Source organism: Gossypium arboreum, chromosome 9 (genome assembly GCF_025698485.1).
Source record: "Gossypium arboreum isolate Shixiya-1 chromosome 9, ASM2569848v2, whole genome shotgun sequence".
Taxonomy (NCBI): domain Eukaryota; kingdom Viridiplantae; phylum Streptophyta; class Magnoliopsida; order Malvales; family Malvaceae; genus Gossypium; species Gossypium arboreum.
The window spans coordinates 80,841,074-80,856,411 of record NC_069078.1 but is presented as its reverse complement, the minus strand read 5'-3'; the positions used below and the strand labels follow the sequence as shown (position 1 = coordinate 80,856,411).

The 15,338-nt window shown below is 33.2% G+C and overlaps 1 long non-coding RNA gene across 1 annotated transcript; it reads right to left on the bottom strand.

Moving 5' to 3' along the window:
• Positions 1-6,550: 6,550 nt before the first annotated feature.
• On the bottom strand, positions 6,551-8,570 carry LOC108456332 (uncharacterized). Its single transcript, XR_001866894.2, has 3 exons — positions 8,403-8,570; positions 7,047-7,407; positions 6,551-6,919 (listed from the first exon to the last, which is right to left on the bottom strand). It is a non-coding gene; the product is annotated as an uncharacterized LOC108456332 (long non-coding RNA).
• Positions 8,571-15,338: the final 6,768 nt, after the last annotated feature.

Genomic DNA, 15,338 nt, shown 5'->3' with positions numbered 1-15,338 from the left:
TAACTCTGACTTGTAAGTCATACGGCTTACTTACTTCAAAACTCTAAAAAGGCCCCTATGTCTTTGTCAAGCTAACGATAAGTCATAATATAAAACACTAGATAAGTGCTTGAGATGTACCTCACTTATAGCATTTACTCTATCTAGTTACCTAATTTGAATCACCACTTTTCCCACAAAGCCTGATGCACAACCCACCTCTTTCATAGGTGCTAGCCTCAATGATAATTCAATAGGCTCCATATCGATTTTTCACCCCTCAGCATTTCCAAAATCACTTTTTGCACAACACTTTTTCTAGCACACTTTTCAAAATCACTTTTGAAAAGCATTTTCAATTGTAACAACAATGGAGAACTAGCCCTTAGTAGATGACTAATCACACTTAGCCCAAAATGATTAGTGGCGAGCCCTAGTTAAAAATATTTATGACTAGCCTATCAATTTTTGTTTGACACATTATGACACTCAAGATAAATTGCTTACTTATCTTATATCAAACCATGTTATTCATAGACAAGTATTAAAATAATTAAACAATTATAGATTTAACAATTTTAATTGACAAAATAAATATTCTAGGCCATCGAATATGGATCCAAGAAATCCAAATATTTGTAATTTAAGTAGATTATATGTAAATACCAAATAATAGGGAAAACAATCAATTATATGATATCTTGCAAACATGTAGAATCAAAACTTCGAGATTTCTTCGATTAAAAAGGTCTTTAGAAACACATATTGAGAGAAAAAACGCAATAAAATTAAAATAAAGTTGTATATCCTTAATTTTGATAAAATTAGTTGCTTATAGGTGTTTTATAATGATTCTTAGAGTTAGGGGCTAGTCTAGATGAGAAAAAGACCTAATCGGATTTCATAAGAACCAAGTAAAAATGATATGCCAAATATCACCAAGGCATTGCAGTGCCCTAAGCAGTCTTTGCTAAAGTATGATTTTGTCCCTTTTTTTTCTTGATTGAATTATTTATTGTTGTTGTTGTTATTGTTGTTTTATTTATTTATTCATGAACATCTTCTGACCTCTATAAGACCACATAAACATTTTATTAAAAAAAATAATTAAAATTAATAAAAATAACAATAAAGCATAAAACATAAAAGATATGGAACTTTGTGAAAATTTCAAACTATCTAAAATGTCATGAATTAATGCAAATTCTCTCAAGAATCATGCTAAATACAAACTAAAAGAGATCTAGAATATGATCGTGGTGAAACCTCATTACGTCTCCTTTCATGCTTAAAGCTCAATGAAATTTTACAATTTCAACCTTAATCCTTTAAACTTGTTCACTGAATTTTTCATCTAGTTGTTCAACATCTGATTGTATCTTGTGAAAAATAAAATAGAATAAAATAAATAAAATAAAGAACACATAAATTTTACGTGGAAACCCTTTCGGAAAAAACCACGGCAGAGGAGAAGAAAATTCACTATGTCGAAAAATTTTTACTCAAATACAAGAGGAATAGACTATGTCTATTTATAGGCTTGCAAAGCCATATTCTAGTAGGATTGAAACACCTTATCTAATCAATATAAAATAGATGGAGTTTAATAAGGTTTAAAACCTTATTCTAAAATAAAATAAAAGAAGTCTAGTTCTATATGGATTTTACTTTTATTTTATTTTCCATCGTATTTTATTTAAATAAGAATTTTGGGTCACTTAATTCTAACAATCTCCACCTTGACACAAATTCTCAATGAACAAGTTCTTCATCGCGAACTTTCAATAAACAAGTTCTTCACCTCTTCCAAAAACCCTTAAGGGTTTAACTTCAACAATGAACACCAACCAAGTCTAAGCAATGCTCAAACTTGGTTATAGGAAGTGACTTAGTCATCATATCTGCAGGATTTTCATGAGTGCTAATTTTGCTCACAACAATATCACCACGAGCAATAATATCACGAACAAAATGATACCGAATATCAATGTGTTTTGTTCTCTCATGAAACATTTGATCTTTTGTAAGAAAGATGGCACTGACTGTCACCCTTTGCAACAAGCCTTGCTTTATATCCGGGTTCTTCAACTCCTGAGTCCCTTCTTTCTTTTTAAACACCCATTTACAACGAATGCCTTTTTACCTTTAGGAAGTTTTACAAGATCCCATGTTCGCTTTTTGTGGAGTGATTCCATCTCCTCTTGCATAGCAAACATCCACTTTTTCGAGTCTTCACACTAATCGCCTCGAATAATTAAATGGCTCTTGATTCGCATCTATATCTTCACCACATTTAAAGCATAAGCAACTAGATCAACCTCGGCATACTTCTTTGGAGGTTTAATTTCTCTTCTTGTCCTGTTTTTGGCGATAGAGTATTGCGGTGAAGAAGCAACTCTATTCTCAATTTTTGTCTTGGCTTGAGGAGTTGATTCAGTATTAATCGATGCTCCACCGCTTTTGGTTTTCTTTATTGGAAGAGTCTTTAAGAGATAAGTTAGGTAGCATAGCAGTTTCATCAAAAACAACATCTCTCGCTAATCACAACTTTTCTATTTTCAGACACCATAACTTATAGCCTTTTACACCACTTTATAACCAAGAAAACGCATTTAATGGATCTCGGTTCCAATTTTCCATTATCAACATGAGCATACGCAGGACACCCAAAATCTTTAAATCGGAATAATTAGCGGGATTACCGGACCATACCTCTTGTGGAGTCTTTTCTCAATGGCAACGGATGGAGATCGGTTGATCAAAAACATGCAGATGAGGCTTCGCCCAAAATGACTTCGTAAGTTGGCATTTGACAACATACATCGAACCTTCTCCATGATCGCTCGTTCATTCGTTCGCAACGCCGCTTTTGTGTGGAGTATGACGAATCGTCAAGTGTCTCATGATCCTTCGACTTGCACAATCTATTAAACTCATCGAGCGTAACTCTAAGCCATTGTGCATGCGGAGGTATTTTATCTTTTTCCGTCTGTTTTTCAATCATAATTTTCCAAGACTTAAATGTGGAAAACACATCGCTTTTCGCTTGGGAAGAACGCCCAAACTTTTTCGGAAAAATCATCAATAAAGGTTAGCATATAATTAGCTCCACCTCTCGAAGGCACTCGGACGGCCCCACAGATCGAATGGATATACTCCAACGCTTCCTTCGTGTTATGGATTCCTCTAGTGAATCGAACTCTCTTTGCTTCCCAAAACACAAGTGCTCACGAAATTGGTTTGCAAATTCCTTGCCCATTAAGAAGTCCTCTTTGCTTAATTACGCCATGCCATTCTCACTCATATGCCCTAGGCGATATGCCAAAGTTTAGTAATATCATCATCGACAAGGAAGAGGAAGCGACAATTGCATCACCAAGAATAATGAGAACCTCAGAAAACATATAACTTGGCAATCTTTCTTTGCCCTTTCATCACAACAAGGGACCCTTTGAAATCTTTAAAACCCCACTTTCACTGTATATCTGCACTTTTGAATCAAGAGTACTCAACGAAATTAAATTTCTTTTCAATTCGGAACATGCCGCACGTCACTAAGTGTTCGACAACTCCATCAAACATCTTAACTTTAATTGTTCCAACACCGCGATTTTACATGAAGCATTATTTCCCATCAAAACAACACCTTGACATCTTGTTTCATAAGTTGTAAACCAATCCCGATTGGGACTCATGTGGAAGGTGCACTGAATCAAGTATCCACTCGCTTACTTTAGAATCATTGATGAAGCAACTAGAAGTTCACCATCGCGTAGTCTTCTACAACATCGACTTCACCGGAATTTTCCGGTTGTTTTCCTTTTGATTCGCAGCCTCCTTTTAATCTTATTTTGTAGCTTATAGCACTTTCAGTTTAATGTGCCCTTTCTTCTTGCGAAGTTGCAAGTTTTACCTCCGCTTGAAGATTTCGATCTACCCTTAGATTTACCACGAGGATTCCGTTCTCTGCTTTCTACCACGATCATCATCAACATTCCGGTCTTGTCTCCCACGAACAATGAGACCCTCTCCCGAGAGTTGGGTTTAACCACAAGATGCTTCATCTTATCATACGAGGTTAAAGAATCATAAACCTCATCAACCGTGAGAGACTCGCGGCTATATAAAATCGTGTCTCTAAAGGTTGAATAAGACGGGGCAACGAACAAAGTAGAATCAACCCTAGATCTTCCTTATCATCTTGAACCTCCATGGCCTCCAAGGTTGAGAGAATTTCTTTAAACACCTTGTTAAGTGTTCGTGTCTGATGCACCTTCCTCCAAACGATGAGCATAAAGACGCCGCTTCATATGCAACTTGCTTGTTAGAGTTTTCGACATACATATTTGTTCTAGCCTCTTCCATAATGCAATGGCAGTTTTCTCTTTCATCACATCCCGCAAAATTTCGTTGGACAAATGCAGATGTAATTGTGTTAATGCCTTCGATCCTTACGTTTCTCTCTTCATCTCATTAATGTCGAAGGCATCTTATCTATCCTAGCAGGCATCCTCTAGATCCATCTGCAAGAAGCGCTTGCATCTTAATTTGCCACAACGCAAATCGGTGTTGCGATTCAACAATGAATTTCATACTTCAAAGACGCCATTACCGTGATCGAGATGAATAACCCTAAGCTCGATACCAATTTGTGAAAAATAAAATAGAATAAAATAAATAAAAATAAAGAACACATAAATTTTACGTGGAAACCCTTTCGGAAAAAAACCACGGCAGAGGAGAAGAAAATTCACTATGTCGAAAAATTTTTACTCAAATACAAGAGGAATAGACTATGTCTATTTATAGGCTTGCAAAGCCATATTCTAGTAGGATTGAAACACCTTATCCTAATCAATATAAAATAGATGGAGTTTAATAAGGTTTAAAACCTTATTCTAAAATAAAATAAAAGAAGTCTAGTTCTATATAGATTTTACTTTTATTTTATTTTCCATCGTATTTTATTTAAATAAGAATTTTGGGTCACTTAATTCTAACATATCTTGAATAGCTTTTGCTGTAGTTGGTTAAGTTCTTATGGCATTTTGATGACAATTTCTTCTGCCATCTTATAAAAAATGGAGCTCTGATGCTAATGATGTTGCTCAAATTGTAAATCATTACCTTTGCAAAATAAAAAATAAAAAAAAAAGAGAGAGGAAAAGAAGAAGAAGATATAACAATAGAAGATAAAGAAGTAGAAGAAGAAGAATAAAATGTTCAAATCAGTAAGTAGAAACTCAATATTCTGATGAAATGATTAAATACGATTCATCTATACTCTTCAATCAAGAATCTCAAATCTCAAAAAAAAAAAAATATAGCTCGTATATAATAATAAATAAATAAATAATAGGAATGCAACTGAAAAAAAAATCAACAACTAATTTAATATACAAAGGAGTAGTAAACATAAGTAAAAATCATATACAGTCTAATTAATTTGTCCTGTAAAAATGGAGTAGAGAATTCAAGGTTTATCTTTAAAAGGTTCAGATATCACAATTAAGCCATTACGCAATATCTAGATCTCAAATTTAACCCGCCACTGTAAATCGGTAAGATATACGTACAAGCCATTAAACTCCAAAAGTCCTATTAGTATATCAAATTACAAATCCGTAAACTGGAAAAAACCCAACGACAGTCCATCAAATTTACATTGTTTTCTGTGACAGAAACCATCCATTTATCATTTATCCAAAAATTGGAAACAGTTTAGTATAGTTTCTTGTGAAGAAAAATAGAAAATGTCAATTGCAGATAATCCAAGACTTATTTTAAGGTTAAAATTTTCTATTAGTCCCTGTATTTTGCAAAAGTTATGGATTTAATTCTTATATTTTAATTTAATCAATTTTAATCCTTATAATTTTCGAATTTTGAAATTTTAGCCCACACCCAAACAGTAACAGTTAAGCCTGTTTGGTTAGATTCAATTACTAGTCTTACACTATATGTACAACTATATATTTGGTCTATATTCTCTAATTAAATCATTCTAAATCCCTAAACTTTTCAAAATTTAAAATTTTAGTCTCAATGCAATTTACTGTAGCTAATCCATGAATTAAATTTTTAGTGAGGAATATGTAAAAATAATAAGCAGATATAACATTATACATATAATAATATATTTGTTACATCAAATTTTAGAAACAATAAAACTTAATGAATTTAACGATTATTATTTAATGATGACTGAAATTTTAAAATTAAAAAATATATAAACTAAAATAACTAAATTAATATACAAAGATAAAATCCACAACTTTCACAAATAGAAAGTAATTACCGTTATCGAATTTTGAAAAGTGCATCCATGTAAAGGTCCCGGGCAAATTACTAGTGAGCCTAGACAGCGCTTGCTCTCTTTACTTGATATATATAGTTTTTTAGTCTCGTCAGGAGATTCTATGGACTACGAAACTAAGTCTTGTAGAAGTCTCTAATGGAGTTCTTGTATGCAACATATAATTTTTGCTTCCCATTTAAATCTGTCAATTACGATAATTTAAATTCATTTAACTTGAAATTGAAATAATTAAAATAAGTAACACAAAATGACTTGTATATGAGTGTTAAACTCGAATAAATAGAAAAAATTGAAAGAAAAAACAACATTAAATCAAAAGTAACAAAAGTCTAAAAAGTTATAAAAATGAATTGAGGTAAGTCTGAAACCAACCTAATGTGGCCAATTAATAATAAGTAGAATTAACAAGACTAATTGATTCCACATTCATATCTAAATCTAAACTAACTTGAGCATCAACTACACCATTTAAGGTTGGATGAAATGTATAGATGAAATAAATCTTCAAGCTATTTATGAATGAGATATCTGCTAAAATTTTCGATTTGCCCTTCTCAAAAGATGCAGAGGAAACTTCCCGGAAACTGCCCTTGGCATCACCCTTCCCTATCATTGATGTCACTGCAACCAGATCACTAATTAGGGTACACAAATAATTCCCTTATTGAAAAGAAGAATAAAAGGGGAAAAAAAATGAAATAAATTCACGACATTGATATCTTGGAGAGTATGAAAATCTTGGAAGAACCTTGTTTTTTAGCAACACTATTAAAGACTAGCTGTTGCCCCCATAATTCGCATGAAACAAACTCCATTTTGAATTTGATAGAGGAAACTTCCCAGAAGCTGTCCCTGGCTCCTCGCACATGCTTGTGGGCCGGATCTTCCGTTACTGATTGGGCATATATAAGCATACAGATATTAATGGAGACAAGAACATGTCACTCCTTTCCTTCCTTACTTTCTGCCCTCAATTGGCTCCACCTCTTGCTTCAATATTTGTCCTCGTACTAACTAATGTTTGCACCAATATCGGCGAAAATCAACTTGATAATGATTTTTTCATTATTGCTCTCTCCAATTAATTGCCAACGTAAAATTTTTTTTACCTAATCAATCATTTTCAAAATAAAAATTTATTTATTATTGTTCTCTTTAATATGGATTCGAGCATATTTAAACATATTTTTTCCTCTAATTTAAATGTGAGGAGAAATTACATGTAGAAGTATATTTTATATATATATATATATATATATATATATAAAGATTACTTATGGAAATTTCGTTGAGTAGTTTTAATAAAAATGATATAAAATATAAAGTAATATCAAATTGATTAGAGAGAAGTTCAACTAAAGAACTATGAATTACATGTTGATTTAATTACGGGTGGAATAATAAAATACGTAGATTTCAAAATTTCAATTGACACTACTACTAAATTCGATCCCTAAAATGTATGGATTTAAAATTAATCAAAAATGAAATTATGTTGAACTGGCCAATTGAGTATTAACTCGATTAGTATAAATATTGTTATCAATATAAGAGAACGTAAATTCAAGTGCCCTAAACAATACTATCCTCTTATTTATAAGTTAGGAAAAAACTAATAAGTTTAAATAAAAAAAAATTACGTTGAACTGAAATTTGAGATTCCTTTTTAACTGTATTTGGAAAAAACTGCCATAAAATAAAATATTTCGTAAGTTACAAGAATGGAAGAAAAGGTCGCTATATATGCCTAGCTGTTGTTCGAGGTCAGCAGTGCTCCACCTGGAGAGCAAGTTGATAGGTGCTTCAGTGGCCACAACATTTTCAAAAACTAAAGGTCTATATATGAACATAAACTTTCTCTGCAAGTGGAGGGTTTGAGTCAATTAATCTAGCAAATGGTTGACCGAATTTAGCTCCATTTATCATATAATATTGTAGAGAAAGATAACTAAAATTCTAAACATAAAATAAAAAAATACTAAAAATATGATAAAATAATAAATTTCTACCTACCATCACCCACCAAACTTAATATAATGATTAATTAAACCATTAAAAACAACAAATAATTGCATGCATTATACACGATAAGATGTTTTTTTACCTTTGCTTTAATGAAAATGTGGAAGCAACGAAATTATCTGAGCTGATCTGCCGATGGAAAGCAGTCTGCAGAGAGCATTCTTGAGGAATAAAACATTGCAATTCGAGACTTTTGAGATTGAAAAAACTTGATAAGTAAGTTGATGAATTGCAAATTTTAATTTTTTATAGGTCGTGTAAAGTGGGAAAGCTTTACTTACTTTTTTGACGTGGAAACTTCTTTCCTCCTTCCCTTATTTAACATTTTGCTTCCGACAAATATGATTTATCGCCTTCTGCATGTTTGGAGATGACTTATAAAGTGTAAATTTGCACTTACCTTCTCATTGGATTGAAAACCCATTTTTTCTTTCTTCGGCTGGGGACTTATTTGAACTGTCTATTTTATCTGAATTATACCATTAATATTTAATTTTATTACCAATTGGATCTTAACTCGATTTGTATCGGCATTGTTACTATTGTAGGAGGTTATGGGTTTGAGTGTATTAAAGGGTTAGGGAGGGAGCCGGTAAGGATAGTTCTAAGTATTATATAAAAAAGAGTAAATATGATAAAAATATATAATGAGATTAATATTAAAAAATATTTAATTATATTTGAATAAAATTATTAATATTTATTTACAACTTTTCAATATTCTTTTGTTTAATTTAATAATGATATGTCATATTATTATTCATTAATAGTTCATATGCATCAAATACTATTCTTATTTATTATTAAATGTCATACATTTTTTAGTAAAATAAAACAATTAATGGTTTAGCTGATAGAGAAAAAAACTTTTAAGGACTATTTTAAAAATTTTACAAAAAATCCTCTAAACCATAAAACCCCAACCCTAAATATTAAATTGTAAAGTCTAATGGCACTTCAACTAATCACCTGACACCAACTCCAACAATGTTCCTAGCATGACAATCCGCCATTCTATTGCTTGCACATATAGGATAGAGCATTCGATGGCCGAGATCCACATTGAGACAACCTCCTATAAATATCCTCTTCTAAAATAAAGAGAGAAAAAATATATTATATTGTACTCATTTTGCTTAAATATTACCTCCAAATATTTATCTTTAATGAATCTCCATACTACACATGTGATTAACCACCAATATAATCTACCCTAACCTCTTGAATACCACCAATATAATCTACCCTAACCTCTTGAATAACTTAATTATTATAATAAATTTTAAATAATTTATTTTTAAATCATTAATTCTTTTGCAGTAGCAAAGGTTTGATAGTGAATATATGAAATAAAAGAATAAATAGGACCGCGTATCTCTATAGAATTTGGTTTGCCCAATTCCTCAATTTTTGTTTTGGTAGAATAAGAGAACAATCGAAAATCATTCAAGAATAATTACAGCAACGTCTTCCTTTCTTCATTCAGTAACTCCATAGCCTCTACTGGTGGTGATAGGTATAACTGTAGCCTGTAGGTCCATTCCATAGCCTCGTGCTAATGCTGTCATACGATCTCCTACAGCATTACCTTATCGGTAAACCTGCCGGACTCTTACCTCCCACGTCCGACGAAGCATATTCTTTACTCCTCGCATCACCGCATTATGGTGCATTTCCCGATCCTCCCCATTAACCATCTGGACAGCAGCAGCATTATCTACTTCTAATATCACCCTTGGCAAACCATTCTCGCCCCCCACAGCTCAGCTTCTAATACTAACACACTCCAGTCACTTTTGAAAATCTTCCCTGACCATCTTCCCAAGCAAATTTTGTATTTTCTATAATAATGTATCATCTTTTAAAAATAATTTTGCTTTGTCGTTACTAACAATTGGGATTTTTGATAGATATACCAATAATTAGGATTAGTGACATTGCAGCAAGGCGCAAATTCAACCATATCCATAACGTAACCGTCGTTTTTGTACTTTTTCTCCCACGAAGTTTCGTCGAAAGTTCGTCGCCCAAATTTCAGTACGGAATTTTGTACGTCTTTTTTTTTATTTTTTTATTATTGGTTTACATGATCGTTTCCAACTTTAATTTCTCTTCTTCAAAATTTATGCCTCAATTTTAATTGTACTGTCATAACTCATAAAAGAACAAAGAAAACCGACATTTTTAAAATCATATGAAAAATGTAAAAAACTTCATGTAGCGTGAACACAAGGTTGACATTAACATATAACATCTATTGGGATAGCAACACTTCAACACTACTAGACTACAACTTGTTTATAGCCAGAGAAAATCTTGGGATTGTACGATCAAAAACAAATTTGGTTGTACAAAATCTTTTACGTGGCACCGATTTGCCCTTCCCTTTTTCGTAATTAAATAGAATTAAATGTTTGGGGATGGACTAGTCCGTAAACGATGACTACCCATTCTCCCTCCAATCGTATCGTTTTGTTTTATAATATGAGCTTAATAAAAATTTTGGAGTTGCTTTCACCAATGTACCAAGCGAATTGCAATTCTGTTTGTATACGATAAGAAGCAATTAAGAAAACTCGTGTAGTTTTTGAATCCCAACAATGTCTAATTCTTCTCCTACCCTCCCATTCCAGTTTTATAGATTGAGAAAATAATATTCAGATTTTTGTTCTCATCTCACTCAACTTAATTTCGGTTTTATGACTTAAATAGTTTTGGGTTTTATGATTTATGTTTCTTCTCCCTTGTTTTGTCCAGATCAGGTGGTAATAGCTTTTGAATTGGCTACTGCTGTCATTTTTCCTCCCTTTGACCAATTATCTATTTCTTTGTTTTCTTCATTCACTCCATGTCTTTCTCTTTTTTTTAGTTTACAAATCTATTTCTGGGATAGTACTTGCCGTTGTTAAATCTCCACAAGTCACCGATATCTATTTTGAGAGTATTTAAGAATATGAATGATTTTACGAGTCGGTTTGAACCCGTATTATTTTTTAAGTATTTTATGTTTTTTTATTGTTTAATAAGTATTTATTTTTGGAAGTTTTTGTCATGTCTTGTCTTGTACAAGTTTTTTAAATACTATAAGATTATATAACTAATTAATTAAAGGTTAATATATTTTTTATATAAAGCTTAAAACTTCTTATAACTCCTCTCCTATCAAATAGAATGATAAGTGCACTTCAACATATTCGAACTCATGTCATTCTACACCAACAACAATGCCAATGCTAACCTAATTAAGACAATTGACAACTCATGATTACCATAAAATTTATTAATAAATGCATTAACTATAATATAAATATATAATCAATAATAGAATTTAAAAATAAGTGATCCAAATATTCAAATAAAAATTTAGAAACTTATAATCATAATGTAATAATAATATTTTACTCTAATTATAATTTAGTAAAATATATTGAACAATTAAAGATATTTTAACTGTTAGAATTAAGTGACCCAAATTCTTATTTAAATAAAATACGATGGAAAATAAAATAAAAGTAAAATCCATATAGAACTAGACTTCTTTTATTTTATTTTAGAATAAGGTTTTAAACCTTATTAAACTCCATCTATTTTATATTGATTAGGATAAGGTGTTTCAATCCTACTAGAATATGGCTTTGCAAGCCTATAAATAGACATAGTCTATTCCTCTTGTATTTGAGTAAAAATTTTTCGACATAGTGAATTTTCTTCTCCTCCTCCGCGCTGTGGTTTTTTTTTCCGAAAGGGTTTCACGTAAAATTTATGTGTTCTTTATTTTTATTTATTTTATTCTATTTTATTTTTCACAAATTGGTATCGAGCTTAGGGTTATTCATCTCGATCACGGTAATGGCGTCTTTGAAGTATGAAATTCATTGTTGGATCGCAATACCGATTTGCGTTAGGCAAATTAAGATGCAAGCGCTTCTTGCAGATGGATCTAGAGGATGCCTGCTAGGATAGATAAGATGCCTTCGACATTAACAGATGAAGAGAAGAAGCGTAAGGATCGAAAGGCATTAACACAATTACATCCGCATTTGTCCAACGAAATTTTGCAGGATGTGATGAAAGAGAAATCGCATTGCATTATGGAAGAGGCTAGAACAAATATGTATGTCGAAAACTCTAACAAGCAAGTTGCATATGAAGCGGCGTCTTTATGCTCATCGTTTGGAGGAAGGTGCGTCAGACACTAACACTTAATGTTTAAAGAAATTCTCTCAAACTTGGAGGCCATGGAGGTTCAAGATGATAAGGAAGATCTAGGGTTGATTCTACTTTGTTCGTTGCCCGTCTTATTCAACCTTTAGAGACACGATTTTATATAGCCATGAGTCTCTCATGCTTGATGAGGTTTATGATTCTTTAACCTCGTATGATAAGATGAAGCATCTTGTGGTTAAACCCAACTCTCGGGAGAGGGTCTCATTGTTCGTGGGAGACAAGACCTAATGTTGATGATGATCGTGGTAGAACACAGAACGGAATCCTCGTGGTAAATCTAAGGGTAGATCGAAATCTTCAAACAGAGGTAAAACTTGCAACTTCGCAAGAAGAAAGGGCACATTAAATCTGAGTGCTATAAGCTACAAAATAAGATTAAAAGGGAGGCTGCGAATCAAAAGGGAAAACAAATGTAAAATTCGGTGAAGGCGATGTTGTAGAAGACTACGGCGATGGTGAACTTCTAGTTGCTTCATCAATGATTCTAAAGTAAGCGAGAGTGGATACTTGATTCAGTTGCACCTTCCACATGAGTCCCAATCGGGATTGGTTTACAACTTATGAAACGAAGATCTGAAGGTGTTGTTTTGATGGGAAATAATGCTTCATGTAAAATCGCGGTGTTGGAACAATTAAAGTTAAGATGTTTGATGGAGTTGTCGAACACTTAGTGACGCACGGCATGTTCCGAATTGAAAAGAAATTTAATTTCGTTGAGTACTCTTGATTCAAAAGGGCAGATACACATTTGAAAGTGGGGTTTTAAAATTTCCAAAAGGTCCTTGTTGTGATGAAAGGGCAAAGAAAGATTGCCAAGTTATATGTTTTCTGTGGTTCTATCATATCTTGGTGATGCAATTGCCGCTCCTCTTCCTTGTCGATGATGATATTACTAAACTTTGGCATATGCGCCTAGGGCATATGAGTGAGAATGGCATGGCGTAATTAAGCAAAGAGGACTTCTTAATGGGCAAGGAATTTGCAAACCGAATTTCTGTGAGCACCTTGTGTTTTTGGGAAGCAAAGAGAGTTCGATTCACTAGAGGAATCCATAACACGAAGGAAACGTTGGAGTATATCCATTCGATCTGTGGGGCCGCCCAGAGTGCCTTCGAGAGGTGGAGCTAATTATATGCTAACCTTTATTGATGATTTTTCCGAAAAGTTTGGGCGTTCTTCCCAAGCGAAAGCGATGTGTTTTCCACATTTAAGTCTTGGAAAATTATGATTGAAAAACGACGGAAAAGCAGATAAAATACCTCCGTGCATGACAATGGCTTAGAGTTCGCTCGATGAGTTTAATAGATTTTGCAAGTCGAAGGATCATGAGACACTTGATGATTCGTCATACTCCACAAAGAAAGCGGCGTTGCGAGCGAATGAACAGAACGATCATGGAGAAGGTTCGATGTATGTTGTCAAATGCCAACTTACCGAAGTCATTTTGGCGTAAGCGACTCATCTGCATGTTTTTGATCAACCGATCTCCATCCGCTGCCATTGAGAAAAGACTCCACAAGAGGTATGGTCCGGTAATCCCGCTAATTATTCGATTTAAAGATTTTGGGTGTCTGCGTATGCTCATGTTGATAATGGAAAATTGGAACCGAGATCCATTAAATGCGTTTTCTTGGTTATAAAGTGGTGTAAAAGGCTATAAGTTATGGTGTCTGAAAATAGAAAAGTTGTGATTAGCAGAGATGTTGTTTTTGATGAAACTGCTATGCTACCTAACTTATCTCTTAAAGACTCTTCCAATAAAGAAAACCAAAAGCGGTGGAGCATCGATTAATACGAATCAACTCCTCAAGCCAAGACAAAAATTGAGAATAGAGTTGCTTCTTCACCGCAATACTCTATCGCCAAAAACAGACAAGAAGAGAAATTAAACCTCCAAAGAAGTATGCCGAGGTTGATCTAATTGCTTATGCTTTAAATGTGGTGAAGATATAGATGCGAATCAAGAGCCATTTAATTATTCGAGGCGATTAGTGTGAAGACTCGTAAAAGTGGATGTTTGCTATGCAAGAGGAGATGGAATCACTCCACAAAAAAAGTAACATGGGATCTTGTAAAACTTCCTAAAGGTAAAAAGGCATTCGTTGTAAATGGGTGTTTAAAAGAAAGAAGGGACTCAGGAGTTGAAGAACCCGGATATAAAGCAAGGCTTGTTGCAAAGGGTTACATCAAATTCCGAGTGGACTTCACAGATGTGTTCTCTCCGGTTGTTAAGCATAGTTCGATTCGAGCTTTGCTTGGTATTGTTGCCATGCATGATTTGGAGCTTGAGCAGTTAGATGTAAAACGCATTTTGCATGGAGAACTTGAGGAAGATATTTACATGCAACAACCAGAGGGTTTTATAGTCTCGAAAAAGAGGACTATGTTTGCTTGTGAAAAAGTCCCTTTACGGTTTGAAACGATCACCAAGACAAGGGTACAAGAGGTTTGATTCCTTTATGACTTCTCATGATTTCAAAAGAAGTAGTTTTGACAGTTGTGTCTACTTTAAGAAAAATGATGATGGTTCTTTTGTGTATCTACTTCTTTATGTTGATGACATGTTGATAGCAAAGAAAAGATAAAGAGAGATAAGAAAGGTTAAAGCCCAACTAAGTGAAGAATTTGAGATGAAAGATTTAGGACCAGCAAAGAAGATACTTGGTATGGAGATTCTCAGAGATAGAAAAGCAAGTAAATTGTACCTAAGTCGGAAGGGTACATTGAGAAAGTTCTTTTTGTGTTCAATATGCAGAGTGCTAAGCCTGTTAGTACTCCTTTAGCGACCATT